The 18,675-nt window shown below is 44.7% G+C and overlaps 1 protein-coding gene across 1 annotated transcript in view; it reads left to right on the forward strand.

Annotated features, from left to right (window-relative positions):
- Positions 1-15,593: 15,593 nt before the first annotated feature.
- Positions 15,594-18,675, forward strand: part of CCDC92B (coiled-coil domain containing 92B) — a 49,308-nt gene continuing 46,226 nt past the window's right edge. Inside the window, exon 1 of the mRNA XM_087883436.1 lies at positions 15,594-16,160. The gene's annotated coding sequence lies outside the window, so the exon portion shown is untranslated. The remainder of the gene's footprint in view (positions 16,161-18,675) is intronic.

Genomic DNA, 18,675 nt, shown 5'->3' on the forward strand with positions numbered 1-18,675 from the left:
TGTTTTCTAAGCCTTATTCCTCTGAGAATAAGTGCTACAAGGGAGTTCGTATTTGTAGAGTTGCAAAGGCAACTTAGAGATCCAATCTGGCCTAGTGGTTCAGGTTCTGGTATAGAAACCAGGAGACTGAGAGTTTTAGTCCTGCCTTAGGCATGAAAACTAGTTTGGTGACTTTGGACCAATCACCAGGAGATGGTGAGTTCTAGTCCTGCCTTAGGCATGAAAGTCAACTGGGTGATTTTGGGCCAAATACCAGGAGGTAGTGAATTATCTAGTCCCACCTTAGGTACAGAAACCAGCTGGATTATTTTGGGCCAATCACCAGGGGTGGGATTCAGCCGGTTTGGACCAGTTCAGGTGAACCAGTAGTTACGGCCAGCGGTGGCCCTCCCGAGCTCCATTTTCTCTGGCAGAGGGTTGCAGGAAACCATGGCAGCTGAAAACGGAGTTTGGGAGCGTGTTTTCATTGGCCGACCGCTTGGGCCACCACAGGTAAACCCCTGACAGGAGTGACATTGAGCTGGCCATGCCCCCCCCCCCTTGAGGTCAAACACAATCCTGATGCGGCCCTCAATGAAATTGAGTTTGACACCCTTGCTCTAGAGCCTTTCTCCTGGGTAGGGAGGAAGTTGGTCTCCCTGCAGCTTCCCATTCTGCATCCCTCAGGGCTATCCAGGTATCACTTACCATCTCACCAGCTCCCATTTCCTCTGGCCTGAGGTTTTCTTAGAAGCCATAGTTGCCCCGTCCTCCTCTTCCACCCTTTCAGTTCAAAAAAAGAGGGATTTCTGAGCTTTCCCTCAGGGACAAATAGAGGGTAAGATAGAACAGCAGTAGCGCTGTCTCTGCTCTTAGTCAGCAATAAGGCTAGAGATTCATTCCTTGGTGCATTGGAGAGAGACAGAGAGAGAAAGAGAGAGAGAGAGAGAGAGAATAGAGAGAGAGAGGAGAGAGAGAGAGAGAGACCGAGGAGAAAGAGTCCAAAACTGCTGAAGGAACTGATCTCCCAACTCTCCACACCGAGCCAACAGCGTGAAGTCAAGTTCATTCCAACCTAGAATTTCCATGCTCTTCCTCTCTGAATCTGGACCAAACAAATTAAGAAAAAGAAATTAGGTGAGATTTTATGCCATCCTAGCTGGGAAATCCTCTCTGTTTTTGCTTCATTGCTCCACGTCAAGAGTGGTGGAGCTGTTTCTTTCAAATGCTTAGAAATCTCTATTGTTTATTGCCAAGGCAGCAGAAAATTCTCTGAGGATGCATCGCTCGGATGCATGGATGCATGAAGATAGATTTCGGTCTAAGGCTAGTCAAAAAGAAAAATCAGCAGAGAGGCCCGGCCCACTTGGTTTGATTCAATCAAAAAGCCAGATGCCTTTATTTTTTACCAGTTTCTGTACCCTGGTTAAGATCCCATTTTGGTTCCATTAGCTCCAAATGGATTCTTACTTCTATTTTTCCTGGAATAAAAGGAAACGTCGGGAGCAAGAGATAAGCCAAGAGACAGCATAATGTCCTAGAAATGTAACCAATCAAAAAAATAGAGACTTTCAATCATGGGCAGTTATTGATTTCTGCAAATGGAATGGTGATGACCAGGAAGGAAGTCTAGATAAGAGACTATGGGGCTACCAGATTTCAACTGCAGAAATCTGCAGTCCACTAGAGAGCCAAAAAGAAACTCAGAACATTCTATCTTAGCTGCCATCTAGTGGTCATTGGGAATTTTGCAGCCCAGTACAGGTAGTCCTCAACTTACAACCCGTTCATTTAGCAACTGTTAGCAATAGCACTTAGACTTATATACTGCTTCACAGTGCTTTACAGCCCTTTCTAAGCTGTTTACAGAGTCAGCCTGTTGCCCCCAACAATCTGGGTCCTCATTTTACCCACCTCGGAAGGTTGGAAGGCTGAGTCAACTTTGAGCCGGTCAGGATTGAACTCCTAGCAGTAGGCAGAGTGAGACTGCAATAGCAATAGCACTTAGATTTATATACCATTTCACAGTGCTTTACAGCCCTCTCTAAGCGGTTTACAGAGTCAGCCTCTTGCCCCCAACAATCTGGGTCCTCATTTTACCCACCTCGGAAGGATGGAAGGCTGAGTCAACCTTGAGCCGGTGAGAATTGAACTGCTGGAAGTTACAATGGATTTGAAAAAAAGTGACTTAAAACTGGTTTTCACACTTGCAACCCCATGATCACATAATCAAACTTTGGACTCTTGGCAACTGGCATGTACTAGTTATGACAGTTGCAGTGTCCCAGGTGTCAACTCTCGAAACGACTCTAGCGGAAGCCATATTTTTCTTGCTTCGTTTCCCAGTTGCGGTACATATGGGGGGGAAGGAGACTTATGGACTGTAGGATGTTTTCCTCTAATGTGCCAGACATAACAACACTAAGGTTCCTGAGAACCAAGGTCAGATCAATACCCTGTTTCCCCAAAAATAAGACATCCCCTGATAATAAGCCCAATCGGGCTTTTGAGCGCATGCACTAAAATAAGCCCCCGCCCTGAAAATAAGCCTTCCCTGAAAATATTTAAACACAGAGCTAGAAATCAGGTAAGATGGCAAGAGGAGCCCCATCTTGCTCCATACGCCCCAAAATAATAAGACCTCCCTGAAAATAAGGCCAAGCGCTTATTTTGGGGTTCAAAAAAATATAGGAAAATATATATAGCAAATATATATATATATATATAGCAAAAAAGAAAACTGTCTTCCAAAACTGTCAACAGGATCTTATTTTTGGGGAAACACAGTAGCAATAGCACTTAGACTTATATACCACTTTACAGTGCTTTACAGCCCTCTCTAAGCAGTTTAGAGAGTCAGCTTAGTGCCCCGAAGAATTTGGGTCCTCATTTTACCCACCTTGGAAGGATGGAAGACTGAGTCAACTTTGAGCCTGGCGGGATTTGAACTGCCAAATTACAGGCAGCCGGCAGGCAGCAGACGTAGCCTGCAGTTCTGCACTCTAACCACTGCACCATCAAGGCTCAACATGCCCTAGCAACTCTAGGAAGGAGTGCTGAGAAGTTCATCCTCTGCTTGGTTGGCTAACGTGACCTGTGACACAAGGAGGATGGACAGTATCCCTTCTTTAATTATACCCAAAACGTGGGAATTATTCAGTGTTGGTTTCACACTTAACCGTGCTGATATGATGTACCGAATAAACAGGATTTTCGAGGAAGCCAAAGCCTCAGAGTCTTGAATTTGTTGGGAGCGTTAAGTTTAAGTTTATTAAAATTTATATGCCGCTCTTCTCCTGAAGGACTCGGGGCGGCTCACAGCAATAAAATCACAATAAAAACAACAATAATAAATACAATTAAAATTCAGTTTAAAACCCACAATTAATTAAAACTCCCAGAACAGACTCAGCCAGTTTGCTTAAAGAGCCATGTCTTCAGGTCATTGCGGAAGGAACGGAGATCAGGGGCTGTCTGGAGCTCGGTGGGTAACTCGTTCCAGAGGGTCGTGCAGCCACAGAGAACGCCCTCATCCTGGGTGCCGTCAGCTGACATTGTCTGGCCGACGGCACCTGGAGGAGGGCAGCTCTATGTGAGCGCACTAGGCGGTGGGAGGCCGGTAGGAGGTGGTCCTGCAAATATCCTGGGCCCATACCATGAAGGACTTTATAGGTCAAAACCAAAACTTTGAAGTGGATCCGAAGGACCACCGGCAACCAGTGCAGCTCGCGCAGGAGAGGTGTAACCCGGGAGTATCGGGAAGCTCCCGTAATAACCTGCGCGGCTGCATTCTGGACCAGTTGGAGCCTCCGGGTGTTGTAACATGCTCAGGAGCTACGCGCAGGCATGAGAGAATCATGCTGTACCGCATATGCGAAAAACTAGATAAAGGTTGCAACAACTCATAGATAAGGGCTGCAACAATTCACTAGCAGCTAGGATTGTAGATCTTCCCAAATTTGGACATTGCTTCCATGTATTACTTGTACTTACGTATGCATTACATGAGACATGCTGTAATATATTATTGGTTTATGCTAACAAACCCCTCCTGCCTTTGTTTGTGTACAATAAAAGAGGCTCCCGGAGTCAGATATGGGTCGTCTCATCCCGAGAAAACTCATGTCCGTGTCTTTTCTCAATATTGACCTCATGAGCGGCCCACGGAAAACTCACATCCGGGTGCACCCCGAGGGCAGCCCCATGTAGACGGCATTGCAGTAGTCCAGACGAGAGAATTGGAACCATGCCACTGGGGTCATGTGATTGGCATTTTCAACTTTCTCAGCTGGCTTCCAACAAGCAGAATCAATGGGGGGGGGAGTGGATTCGTTTAATGACCATAAGATTCACTTCACAATTGCAATGATTCACTTAACAAAAAATAGCCAAAAAAAAGAGGGTGTGACTGACTTAACAATCATGTCACAGTCGTTCTATGAATTCTAACAGAAATTCTGGTCCCAATTGTGGTTACAAGTTGAGGGCTATCTGTATGCAAACTCTATCTACCTCTGTGAAAGTTGTTACTTTTACCTCAGAACTGAAGGCGCAACTGCAGGCTTTTTTTTAAACGGCAGTTCGATTAATTTTGAGCACTCTCTATATCAGCAGTTTGTGTATCAGCCCTCCTGATTTTCTAGGCTCTGCTTCTGATCTGTCATTTTAAATATAGGCCTTTCTTTCCTCCATTTTTGTTTCTACATATTCCTACAGTCCATGTCTATATTGTATGGTGGTAAGATTGCAGGCTGGACTTGGAGAGCTCTGGTGGTGCTTCAGTGATTGAATCCAACAGGATATTTACAGATTACAGATTAACAGAGTTGGAAGGGGCCTTGTAGGTCATCTAGTCCAACCCTCCCGCCCAGCCGAGCAAACCCTACACCATTTCTGACAGATGGCAGTCCAGTCTCTTCTTGAAAGCCTCCAGTGATGAAGCTCCCACAACTTCTGAAGGCAACTTCTGTTCTGTGGGTTGATTGTTCTCACTGTCAGAAAATTTCTCCTTATTTCCAGGTTGAATCTCTCCTTGTTCAGTTTCCATCCATTGTTCCTTGTCTGGTCTTCAGGTGCTTTGGAAAATAGCTTGACCCACCCTCCTCTCTGTGGCAGCCCCTCAAATATTGGAACAGTGCTATCATGTCTCCCCTGGTCCTTCGATCTCCTGTAACTGATCAGCTTTTGCTAGTAGTAAAATAGCGCCTCTGAACAAAACTTAAGAAACAATCACTGCAAAAGTGATGCTATCGCTTGACTGCCTGTGCCAAAGTAGCCAGCAATTTCTTGGATTGAGCATAAAAAAATAGGACCATCCCATCGTCCTGATTTTTTTTTTTAGTCAGACTCTGTGGATATGGTACCACCAGTAAATCAAGAGGCTATTGCTTAGCGCATTGTAAGCCGCCCTGAGTCTCCGGAGAAGGGCGGCATATAAATCAAATTAAAAAAAAAAAAAAAGATGATTTCCTGGTAGCCTCTTGTTCACACCCGAATCTGGCTTGAGCCTGCTTCTTTAAAAATCTACAGTTGATCATCTGTGGAGAAAGGAGAGATTAATATGACAAACAGGCAGTTGAAATCTTTCACTCTTCAAAACGTTTTTTTTTTTAAGTGCCCAAACTAATCTTACTTACCCTGATGAAAACAAGTAGGATTTGGACACCCCTTGAATTTCTCTTATATTGCCACTAGGGGTCACCCTCACACCAAGAGTCCAGGATGCTGGACTACATGAAGGAGAAGATCCATTTTATAAGCCATCAGAATCGTAACTATGCTGTTGGTAAAACACAGTGATGTCATTTCTAAAGGCTTGTCCCACCTTATTCCATCTAAACAGCTTTGCAAGGCGGTTTGAAGAAGAGTGGCGGTCTAAAACACGAAGCATGGTTGCAGGAATTGGGTATATGGCTAGTTTAATGAAAAGAGGAACCAGGAGTGACATGATGACAGTAGTGGTGGGATTCAAATAATTTAACAACCGATTCTCTGCCCTAATGACCAGCTGGGTAGGCGTGGCTCAGTGGTCATGTGACCATGTGGGCATGGCCAACTCAACATCACTCACGTGGATGGGCGCTTCGCCTTAGCTGTTACAATGTAATAAGGGTTAAGCAGAGAGGCAGTTTCTATCAGCAGGGCAATAAAGATTAGGCTAGAAACACCACCAGAATGTTCCCTTCCTGCCTTCCTTACAGGATTAGCCCTGTAAAGTGGAAAAAAATCAAAATAAGATTTCTTCCAACATCCACTTCTCCAAACTGCTTAGAAAGTTAACAACCGGTTCTCCCGAATAGGTGCGAACTGGCTGAATCCCACCACTGGATGGCAGTGATCCAATATCTGAAGGGCTGCCACAAAGAAGCTACTCTCCAGAGCAGGGGTCTCCAACCTTGGCAACTGTAAGCCTGGCGGACTTCCAACTCCCAGAATTCCCCAGCCTTTGCTGGCTGGGGAATTCTGGGAGTTGAAGTCTGCCAGGCTTACAGTTGCCAAGGTTGGAGACCCCAAACAACCTAGAAATAAAGAGAAATTTCCTGACGATGAGAATAATTAATCAGTGGAACGACTTGCCTCCAGAAATTGTGGGTACTCCAACATTGGAGGTTAAGAAGAGAGTGAACAATTTGTATGAAATGTTATAGAGTTTCCTGTTTGAGCAGGGGGTTGGACTAGAAGACCTCCAAGGTTCTTTCCAACTCTGTTAATCTGTTATGGTTGTTGAGTCCAAAATAAGCTGCTGGTTTCTATCTATAAAGCCCTTCGTGGCTTGGCACCCAGGTTACTTACAAGAACAAGTATCATGCTGACTAGGGAATTCTAGGAGTTGAAGTCCACACGTCTTTGTGGCAAAGGTTGAGAAACACTTCTATATGACATCATAGCATCACAGATCAGTGGTTAAGGAAACCAGGAGGCTGTGAGTTCTAGTCCCACCTTAGACATTATAATCAACTGGGTGGCTTTGGGCCAATCACCAGGAGACAATGAGTTCTAGTCCTGCCTTAGGCATCATAGGTCAGTTGTTAAGGAAACCAGGAGACAGTGAGTTCTAGTCCTGCCTTAGGCATCATAGGTCAGTCGTTAAGGAAACCAGGAGACAGTGAGTTCTAGTCCTGCCTTAGGCATCATAGTCAACTGGGTGACTTTGGGCCAATCACCAGGAGACGCTGAGTTCTAGTCCTGCCTTAGGCTCAAAAGCTGGCTGGGGGATTTTGCACCGGTCACTCTCTCTCGGCCCACCCCACCTCACAGGGTTATTGTTGTGGAGAAAATAGGAGGTGGAAGGAGCATTAGGTATGTTCTCCGCCTTGAGTTATTTCTAAAACTAATAAGGAGGGAGTACATAAATAAATCATAGAATTGAAAGGGGGCACATAGGCCATCAGATCATGGTACAACTTCTGCTCTCGGCAGGCATCAATAGCATCCAGACAGATTCTTGACTCTGCTTGAAGAAAGATTACCGCCCGCTGGGTAATCGGATATTTATTTGTGCTCATGTTTTCATTTATTTCTTTTAGGCACTGAAAAAAAAAAATCAATGAACAGCAATAAAAGAGCTTTGCATTGGGAAAGTTATGCTTCTCCGTTCAGCCTTTCCTTTCCACTTCCATTCACTCAAATTGATTCTTATTTATATTTTTCCCAGAAGAAAGGCACCACAAGGGCAAGGCAAGGCTGAAGAGAAGGAACATCTGGATCACAGGCCAGGCATGTAAGAGGCTAAGAATAGACACACACAGAGGAGAGCTTAGTCCTTTGGATCTGAACAGGCTTTCTCTGTTAGATGCGTGGACTTGAACTTCCCAAATTCCCAACCAGGACAGGATTGTTCTGAAAGTTGAACAATCACATGTCGGGAGATTGTTCAGGCTAGGAAATTTTCTTCAGGCTAGAAAACGAAAAAAAGAAAGCTCATCTGAGACATGCAAAGGAGCATGTATGCACATACAGTAGCGGCCAAAATTGTGGAAATCTTTTGGGAAAAGTGTATTTTTTAAAACTAGCTAATAACACCACTTTTTTGGGGGAGTACGATAGTACCATAAAATTATGTATCAATGGAAAGTTAATTTAATCAAGAATGTAATGCAATAACTTTTATGAAGGATTTGCTATTAGATTAGCAGTTATAGTATAAAGAAGAAAAGTGAAACACATAGAAAAAAATGAGATAGATGAAAATGATCACCATAGAAAAAACGAGATATACAAAAATGATCACCACGTCCGTTAAGACTTAGTTGGGTAACCTTTAGCATGAATTGTGGCCTTACAACGTCTTCCCATGGAGTGAACCAAGTCTTTTAGTTCTGCAGCTCTTATAATGTTATTAACATCAGCTGCCTGCAATTACTGCAAGTTCAAATCTCACCAGGCTCAAGGTTGACTCAGCCTTCCATCCTTTCTAAGGTAGGTAAAATGAGGACCCAGATTGTGGGGGCAATAAGCTGACTTTGTATAAAAATATACAAAAGTATGAAGGCTATTGCTTAACGCACTGTAAACCGCCCTGAGTCTCCGGAGAAGGGCGGCATATAAATTAAATTTTTTAAAAAAAATGTGAAACCAAGATTGAACGATTGCTTCTATTAACTGGGTTTTATTGCTGGGTCGCTTCTGACTAACAAGTTTCTTTAGTTGGCTCCATAGATTTTCAGTTGGATTAAGGTCTGGGCTATTCCCAGGCCATTCCAGCAGTGGAATAGGATTATCTTGAAACTCCAAAAAAAAAAAAAAAAGTAGTGTTATTAGCCATCAAACCTCAAAAATACACTTTCCCCAAAAGGTTTCCACAATTTTGGCCACTACTGTATACACAAAGACACATACATACATGCTGCCATTTGTCTAGGAACACCACCGTTGTATAATATCTTGTGTGAACATTTTCAGATTGTCCAGAACTCTTCGTGTAAAAAGAATACTGCATTTTTGAAAAAGGACCGATCTCCTCTTGGTGATTTTATGGGCCCATTTATGTAGTTTGTTTGGCAGTAGCAGAGAACAGTTGCCCATTGGAAAAGAGGAGTAACAGAGACTCAATTGCAAAGGAAGGTGCATAAGGGTCTCAAACCTGACCATTTGAATGACGAAGCCCCCAACCCTTTGAGGGTTTCACCAGGAGTTGGAACAGATTAAGCCTTTCAAGCCTTATGTTCCAATCTCTATGATCCTGACAGTGATTCACAGCCTTGCTGAAAACGATAAGGCAGGTGATTTATCACTCAAGCTAGCAGAGCTGGACCCCAACAGTTTTTTATAAATTTTCCCATCAAATTTGGGGAAGAGAAATTGGACAGTGACAACCCCGCACGATCAGGGAAAACACCACCTCAATGACAAAAAATCCTCTTTTTTTTTAAAGTAAGACTCTTTAAGTAAGACTCCTCCCTTTAAAGTAAGACTCACAATCTTGACTGGAAAAAGTTTTTCCCCTGGACATTTCACAGAAACATGGGGGGAGCCAGGGAGGCTGTAGACAAGCCTTTCACACAAACACATGTAAGGCCAGGCAGAAGCTGCCATACCTAAAAATGATGCGGGCACATAAGCACAGGGGTGGGATTCAGCCGGTTCAGACCAGTTTGGGCGAACCGGATGATAATTTTACATCTAGTTCGCTGAACTGGTAGTTGCAAGGACTGGCTGGCCCTGCCGACACCGCCCCTCCCCTCCAGGAGTCTCCATGCAGCCTGTTTTGGGTGCCAGGTAAGTGCAGCATCCATGCAGAGGATCTGGGAGGACGAAAAAATGGGCCTCCCGGAAGTTCTGGAAGTCTGGAAACGGGCCCGTTTCTGGGCTCAGGAGGGCCTCCAGAGCCCAGGGGAGGCTGTTTTCGCCCTCCTGGAGGCTCAAGGAAAGCCTCCAGAGCCTGGGGAGGGCGAAAACGCTACCCCCCCACCATGGTACAGGAGGTCGAGTAGGTCACACCCGCCATGGCCACGCCCACCCAGCAACCTGGCAGAGAACCAGCTGCTAAAATTTTTGAATCCCACCCCTGCATAAGCAGAGTGGCTGAACAGGAATCTTGTCTAAAAGATCCCTGCAGGAGATAGATAAGAAGGAACTAAGTCATTAAGGAAACAAAGGAAAAATGTCACCTAAACCAGACAAAAGAAGCTGGGCCTGAGCAAGCGTGGGGAAAAAGGTAAAAGTAAAAGTTTCCTTGTCTAGTCGTATCCAACTCCAGGTGAAAGTTCTCATCTCTGTTTCTTGGAAGAGGGAACCAGCGTTGTCCGACAATTTTTCTGTGGTCATGTGGTCAGCATGGCTATACGCCAAAGGCACATGGAACATTGTTACCTTCCCACCGAAGTGGTGCCTATTTATCTACTCATGTTTGCATGCTTTCGAACTGGTAGTTGGGCAGGAGCTGGAGCAAGGAACGGGCGCTCAACTGTTGCGCAGTGCTCGGGTCTCAAACTCGGGCTGTCAGCTTTCCAGCTGGCAAGCTCTCAGCATCTTTAACCACTGCGCCATCTCATCCCCTTTTGCTCTTCCCAAATCCCATCAACAACTACCGGACTGTAACAAGAGTAGCTGTAAAATCTTGTGGATCAACCAAGCAAGGGCTTTGGGGGATAAAAGGGATCCTGAAACCCATCCAGTCTTTGAGCCTAGATGTTATGGCCCATGGGTAAGGGGTCAAGACATCCTGGGTAGGGGGTTATGATCCCTGGTGTTATGATCCCTGGATAAGGGGTTAGGACACCCTGCATAGAGTTTTAAGACCCATGAGTAAGGATCTAAGATTCTTTCCAACCAGATAATTCTATTATTCTTTGTTTTTTATTATTCTATGATTCATCAGGATACTATGAGTAATGATTTAAGTTTTAAGGCATTCTGGGTGTTAATAACCTTGGGCAGAGGGTTAATATCCCAGGGTGTTAATATTCCTGGATAGAGTATTAAGACATGTTGGGTGTTAGGTCATCCTAGGTTGGTTAAAAGGTCCCTTCCAATCCTATAATTCTATGTTCTTTGCTTATATGACTCTATGATTGACCGGGACATGAATCAATCACTAGAGTCATGCCCTCAATTTGGGCTTACAAAAGTATTATTATTATTATTATTTAATCTTTAGTGAGATTCACAGCCTTTGAGGCTGGTTAATAGCTCAGCAGCTGGAGTCCTAACCAAGGACCTAGGAACTGTTAAGGTATCATCGGAGGATGTAAGCTGTTCTGAGTAAGGTGGTTTTTTGTAGAGTCAAAATGTTCAAGTCCGGCAAATTTAGAATTTCTAAATAGCAGGGTAGCCCTTTGGGTATTGCTCCAAGGGCTCCAATTACAATCGGGATTGTATTATTATTATTATTATTATTATTATTATTATTATTATTATTATTATTCATATTTCTATGCCGCCCACTCTCCGAGGACTCTGGGCGGCTTACAACACTCGACAGTATACTAAATAGCATATTGCCCCTAACAATCTGGGTTCTCATTTTACCCACTTCGGAAGGATGGAAGGCTGAGTCAACCTTGAGCCTGGTGAGATTTGATCCGCTGATCTGCTGGACTAGCAGTCAGCTGAAGTAGCTGCAGTACAGCACTCTAACCACTGCGCCACCTCGATATATGGTTCTTTCATACTAACCTTCACACTGATTTCAACAATGTCAAACATGCATCCTTGGTATTAAAACATATGATGCATTCAAGGCTGAAAATACTGAACAGCTTTGTACAGTATTAAAGGATAGCATTCATGAGATCCCTGTCCACCAAAGACATTTTGGCTCAGCAGAGGGAAAAATGGATTGCAATGTAAAACATTTAGCAGGTTGTAGAAAATATTGCCGTATCGACTGCAATTTTTTGATCTTCCCATAGTAACTTAAGAGGGGACTCAAGGAGAAAGAGAAGTGGGTCTCAAGCTTTAAATAGAGCTGGTTGAATTATTCATTGTCAATAAGAGGATTATGTTGAATAAATTATTCAAAATACCTCATACTCCCACCTGACTAGCTCTGTGAAGGTATGATTTAGCCAGTTTCATCAAGAACCTGAGAGATACTCTCAAAGAGGACGGGAACCGAGATATTTAAAGTCCATATCAAAGTTGCTCAAACATTATAATGAGAAATTTAACTGCACTTAGAATACAATCTATTCCTTTCATCAAATGCAAATGCCAGGCTATTCCACAGTTCAGTGTGGCTTTGAACTAAGTGCAGACTTCTCTTTGCCAAGTACAAATAGCACAAGAGCGTATGGATGATGGTATTTTACCATGCCAAATGTCGCTTGAAGGAGACTGTGCATCCGGGTACAATGTTGAGCTAAGGGTGAGCTTGATTGGATCACTCCAAGGGTTTGCTGATGGAGAGCATTTTCAAATGCATCAGCACAAGGTCAAAAGTTGGCTTGGATTTTACTGTGTTCAAAACAGGAGGTTCGCTACCGAGTTCAACTCATTGTGTGATTGAGAAGGAAGCACAGAAAATCTTGGTTGGTCTTTCCTTGTTAACCCCCATTGTTCCATTGATGTCATCACACTAAGGGGTGCATTTGATATACTGCAAGCTGAGAAAGCACTTATGTGTTTTGTATTACTGGTAATAATGTTGTCTTTTTAAAGTCTTCTAACAGCTGAAGGTAATAACCCTCACTCATGTTGGAATCTAAGGGTGTGTTTGTGTCATTTCTTCCTAGCATGATGTCTTTATTTACCCTAGAGACTGTTTCCAAGTCACAATATACACAGCAAAGCAGAAAGCGGAGGCCACTTTTTGTACAGTGTATCAATGTAGCTATGAAAGCCTTGTCCAAAATTCAAGAGAAAGCAGGTAGAATAGTTTGTCCTCCTGAACCTGCTATCATCCAGCTATCTGATACCACACTTCCCATCATACAAAACTGGCTTGGCCACACCCTGAATGACAGGTGTTGTCATCTACTGCAGTGTTTCTCAACCTGGGCAATTTGAAGATGTGCGAATTTTAATTCCCAGAATTTCCCAGCCAGCATAGTTGAATGACAGGAGTTGCAGTCTATTGATGGGAGTTGTAGTCTACTGCAGTGTTTCTCAACCTGGGCAGTTTGAAGATGTGCGAACTTCAACTCCCAGAAGCTTCAACTATGATGGCTGAGGAATTCAGTAGACTACAATGTCCGTCAGTAGACTACAACTCCGGTCAGTAGACTACAACTCCTGTCATTCAGCTATGCTGGCCGGGAAATTCTGGGAGTTAAAGTCCACACATCTTTAAACTGCCCAGGTTGAGAAACACTGCAGTAGACTACAACTCCCATCAATAGACTACAACTCCCATCATTCAACTATGCTGGCTGGGAAATTCTGGGAGTTGAAGTCCACGCATCTTGAGAAATACTGGTCTACTGCAATAAATTTGGACGGCTGCAGATGAGGGGGAATAAGTTTTCAGTACCATAGACAGCTCCCATTAGACCATTAGCCAGTTTTGGACATCAGCTGAAAGATGAGTTATTCTCCTCCTTGCTGGTTTTTTTGTTTTTTTTGTTTTGTTTTGTTTTTATGTTCTAATCTGTTACTAGGCTATTTAGTTTTTCCTTTGCTATGCTTTCTCCTTTTCTTCCAAGAAGCTCAAAATAGCGTTAGTCATTTGGAAGCAACCTTTCCATCGCCTTTGGTTCACTGGATGTCGAAGAAGATTTCCATTCCAGCTGGCCATTAGGAGAGCTACCACATCTTTTGCAGAAGTAGTGGATGCATTTGTTTTTCTGTTTTTTGTCCCCGTCCCTTCTATAATATATATATATATATATAAAGCTTTGGGGAAGGAACCGTCTTGTTTTATTCCCTGCATGGCAACTACTCTGAAAGGTTGGGTAAACAAAATTAAGAAAGAAGCAATTGTCTTCACCACAACTGCCATGAAAGTATGGTAGGTTGCTTCCCCCTTCCCCCCATCATCAGTTCTTTAGCTGTGTGTGAAAGAGGAAAGTGAACTGAGTTCCTTATCACTAAATCACAGTGATGAGGGTGATCATTTTACATTCCTCAAATGGAGTAAGCTTGGCTACGATTGATACCCAGCAGAATTCTGTGGATGTCTCTCAAAAGGATATTTTACTGACTTCAGTTGCATTTGCGCCCATGTTAGTTCTATTTTTACAGATGATTGTGTAAGTTTCTGGGCTACACATATTTTTTTTATTGATCCACAATACCAAACCTTTCATCTTCCTTTTTAACAAAGATGTGATTCAGTTTTTGGCTGCCTGTACCCTCTGAAGCCAGCATGCCACCTATCAATACCAATCACATAGGCAATCTTTTTTCCCATCTTGCAGTTGTATCAAATATGCACATGCCTATTAGATGGAGATCTGGTTAGGAGGAACTTAAATGCCAATGGGTGCAAGTTTTCTAAAGGTTCTTTTGGCAAATAGTCTGCTGCTACTTCTCTCTGCTTTGGGGGCATCTGGAAGACAAAGATTTCCTATTGTTATTTGACTGGTCAGATGGAAAGATTAGAAAGATGATTATACAATGCACAAGTTCTAAATTTAAGCAACTTACAGGCGTTGGTCATGGAGGTCTTTTTACCAAGTCGGTTGCATTCCCACATCGTACAAAACTTGGTTTGTGTTGGTCTTAGTTGGTTAGAGTTTTGTGTGTGAGAGAGTGGAATATTGCATTCAGTTTTGGTCGCCACGATGTAAAAAAGTTGTGGAGACTCTAGAAAGAGTGCAGAGAAGAGCAACAAAGATGATGAGGGGACTGGAAGCTAAAACATATGAAGAACGGCTGCAGGAACTGGGTATGTCTAGTTTAATAACAGAAGGACTAGGGGAGACATGATAGCAGTGTTCCAGTATCTCAGGGGCTGCCACAAAGAAGAGGGAGTCAAGCTATTCTCCAAAGCACCTGAGGGCAGGACAAGAAGCAATGGGTGGAAACTAATCAAGGAGAGAAGCAACCTAGAACTAAGGAGAAATTTTCTGACAGTGAGAACAATTAATCAGTGGAACAATTTGCCTGCAGAAGTTGTGGATGCTCCAACACTGGAAGTTTTTAAGAAGATGTTGGATAACCATTTGTTTGAAGTGGGGTAGGGTTTCCTGCCTAAGCAGGGGGTTGGACTAGAAGACCTCCAAGGTCCCTTCCAACTCTGTTATCCTATTCTATTCTGGGGGGGGCGGATAGATAGAGGGGGAGGGAGAGATGGGAGCTAATGAAACTCAGCCTATTTGGTTCACCAGATTATGCAAAACCAGGAACGGGGAGGTGGGGGGGGGCAACCAGGTTTAAATGGGTTAAGTCAACAACCCACTCAAAATGCGTGGCTCTGGAAAGTGGGCAAATTGAGCAGGCGGCTTAATTGCGCTGCGTGAAGAAAACCTGAGAAAGGAAGAGAGAGGAAGGGAAGGTTGGATTTGGGCATTCCCAGATGCTTTTCACTAAGCTAGGCTCTTATCCAGCTCTGAGCTGAATCGGCAACCACACCAATGTATCACGTCGGGAGAGGCAGAGAGGGAGAGAGAGAGAGATGATCTCATCATCTCTGTCTTGTCAAGCGAATCCATCTCTCTCTCTCTCTCTCTCTCTCTCTCTCTTTTTCTCTCTCTCCATTCAACTCCTCCCTCCTTTCCAGTTTGCTGCTGCTGCTGCTGAAGCCAACTAGGGGCTGATCTCACCAGTTCCGGTCACGTTATTCTGTGTTTACGCCTTTGCTCCATCTCTCTCTCTCTCTTTCTCATCTGCTTCTCCTTCAACCGAGCAAGGCCGGCTGCAAAAGCATCTCCTCGACCCGCCGCCTCCGTCTTTCCCCATCCCATCCTCGGAGGGGGGGAGAGGAGGGGAGGGAGAGGGGGAGGGGGGAGCTGGCCAACCATCAGCTGAGAGGCCGCAACTTTCAACCTGCTGTCCTTTTTACCCGTTGCACCAGGATGCTTTGAAGAAGGGGGGAGGGAGAGAGGGGGAGAAGAAGAAAAAACCAGCACACCAGCATCGGGTGGGAGGAGGGGGGGTCTGTCTCCCTCTGCCTCCTCTGTGTTCACCCTCCCCCCCCCCACTCTTCCTGGATTGTCAATCTTGGCGTACAGAGCGAAGGTGCTTGGATGGCCCTTGGAGGATCTCCGGAAGTCACCCTTGACTGTCCTGAAAGCTCCTTGCCTTGATGACCCCAAGTTGTGCCCCATCACATCTCGCTGTCGCCTCTTGATTTTGCACAGGTAAGCCCCAAGGGAAAAAGGGGGAAGGGGGAAGAGAGGTGTGTGGATGATTTGGGGGGGTGGAGTGGGGGGTGGGGAGAGATGAGCGGATTCAGGGGAGGAAAAGAAGAGCTAGCTTGCCCACTTAGAGATCTAAGATCTGTTTTGGAATAGAAGTGAAGGGATTTCAAGGAGGCAACCGCTGTGCTTCCTGATCTAGGAGAGTGATCACGTGATCAAAATCCAGCCTCTTGGCAACTGTAAATTTATATTTTGCTGATAAAGAAATAAAGGGAGACTAGTATAGATCTATTTCAAGCTTTTTAGCTTTCATCAGCTAGCCATACCCTTACTCGGATTCGAACTTGGGCTTCCTGCATGTTAGGCAGTTGAATTAACCTTCTGAGCCACAAGTTCTCCTCCCTTCATATATATATATGACGGGTGCAGCGTTTCCCGGGGGGGGGGAGGTCAGGCAATCCTCTTTTGCAACCATCTGATGAGCAAAGTCAATGGGGAAGCCAGATTCACTTAAGCTTGGCTAGGTGGCTCGGTGGCCAAGACGCTGAGCTTGTCGATCAGAAAGGTCGGCGGTTCAGTGGTACGAATCCCTAGTACAGGTCTCCTGCGTGAGCAGGGGGTTGGACTAGATGACCTCCAAGGTCCCTTACAACTCTGTTACTGTTACTCGCTTAACAACCGTGTTAACTGACTTAAACCCACTGCAGTGATTCCCTGAAGCAAGAAAGGTCGTAAAACAGGGCAGCAGAACTCCCTTAACAAAGATCTCACTTAGCAACAGAAATGTTGGGATCAACTGTGGTCGTAAGTCGAGGACTACCTGTATCGGCCAGACTGAAACTCGTCTGCTCCTCCATAGTAACAAATCAACGAAGATTTGCATTGCGTGGATTTAAGGATCAACTTGAGGGGGAGGTGGAACAGCAGGCTCCTAATGCAGGGAAGAAACACCTGAATCTCTATGTCCAATTTCCCATTTGCCCCCCCTCCCCCCCTTTCCCTTCCCCTCCCAAAAAGTGCCCAGCTACAGTGAAGCAAACGCAGACTCTCTTGTGAAGCTGCCGCCTGCCTATTCTGGCTTGGAGATCCCACCGTCTGTCCTGGTTTGGGATTGTCGGCATTCTGTATTCCTGTTTATATATTCAAGTTTCAGCTGCGCACACCGGCCGGATCCAATAGAAGTTTAGCTGGGCAGATGAATCTCTTGCTGTTGGAGAAGAGGCTCCAAGAGCCTCGAGGGAACCATCCGGCTGAGTTGCCATGGCCGGGGGTGGGGGTGGGGGTGGGGGAAGGCTCCATAATGAAGGCTTCCTGTGAGCAGCTGCATTTAAATTCTGGGAAAGGAAACCCCTGGTGGGTCTAAAGAACGGAGACACTGATCCACAGCGCATCCGATACGATGAGCAATCTCACCATCTTTGAAACCTTCATCGTCAGAGTCTGTCTTTGCTGCAGCAAAGCCATTCATTCCCCCTAACACCCCCCCCCACTTCTAGGATTTGTCTGTCTAGAGAAAGTAGAGGGGAAAAAACTGAGTATTTTTACTTTTCCCCACCACCACCAAACCTACATCTCCCTGGAGACCCACGTCTCCACAGCGGTGTCCTTTTACAGTCCACATCAACCGGCAGCCAACAAAATCTGCATTTCTGAATCACAGAAGTTGCCTTACGCTGATCTATCCCAAAGGTGCTTTTTTTTTCAAGAGGCAACTGCTGGACTTTCGGGGGGGGGCGTTGAAGAGGTTTTGCTTCTCATCCAAGAAGCTTCTTCAGCTCTGAAGAATTTGCATCCTTTTAGAGGGTCCTTGAAGCATTTGGAGGTTTATCTTGTGTCCTCAGGGTCCGTCAACTGCAAATGTCCAGCAGGGAATATCAATCTTTCCATTCCCTACCGTCCAGGCAGAGCTGAAGATGTAGGCTAAAAGTTGGGAGGCTATGAGTTCTAATCCTGCCTTAGGCATGAAGTCAGCTGGAGGACCTTGGGCCAGTCACCCTCTCTCAGCCCTAGCAAGCAAGTAATGGCAAATGGAGCCTGGATAGCTCAGCAGACTAATACATTGTAATTTAACTCCAGCTGTCTGCAATTAGTAAGTTCGAATCTCGCCAGGCTCAAGGTTGACTCAGCCTTCCATCCTTTCAAAGGTAGGTAAATTGAGGACCCAGTTTGTGGGGGCAATAAGCTGACTTTGTATAAATATACAAAAGTATGAAGGCTATTGCTTAACACATTGTAAGCCACCCTGAGTCTCCGGAGAAGGGCGGCATATAAATCAATTTTAAAAAAAAAAAAAAACCAAAACCAATTTGGGAAAATGTTGCTAAGAAAACTACAGGGATTAGTCCAGGCAATCCCCTGAAGTGAAAAATGACTTGAAAGCATGCACGGATATTGTACAAATGGGTCATCCACTGTACATTTTCCCTTCGTGTCAAGATGCCACTCTGTAGTCTAATGGCAAAAAAGGGAACTCTGTGGCCCTCTGACTATAACATGCTCAACTAATTAGTTACCT

This window comes from Pantherophis guttatus, chromosome 1 (assembly GCF_059756535.1).
Source record: "Pantherophis guttatus breed Tessera chromosome 1, ASM5975653v1, whole genome shotgun sequence".
In the NCBI taxonomy this organism is placed as follows: domain Eukaryota; kingdom Metazoa; phylum Chordata; class Lepidosauria; order Squamata; family Colubridae; genus Pantherophis; species Pantherophis guttatus.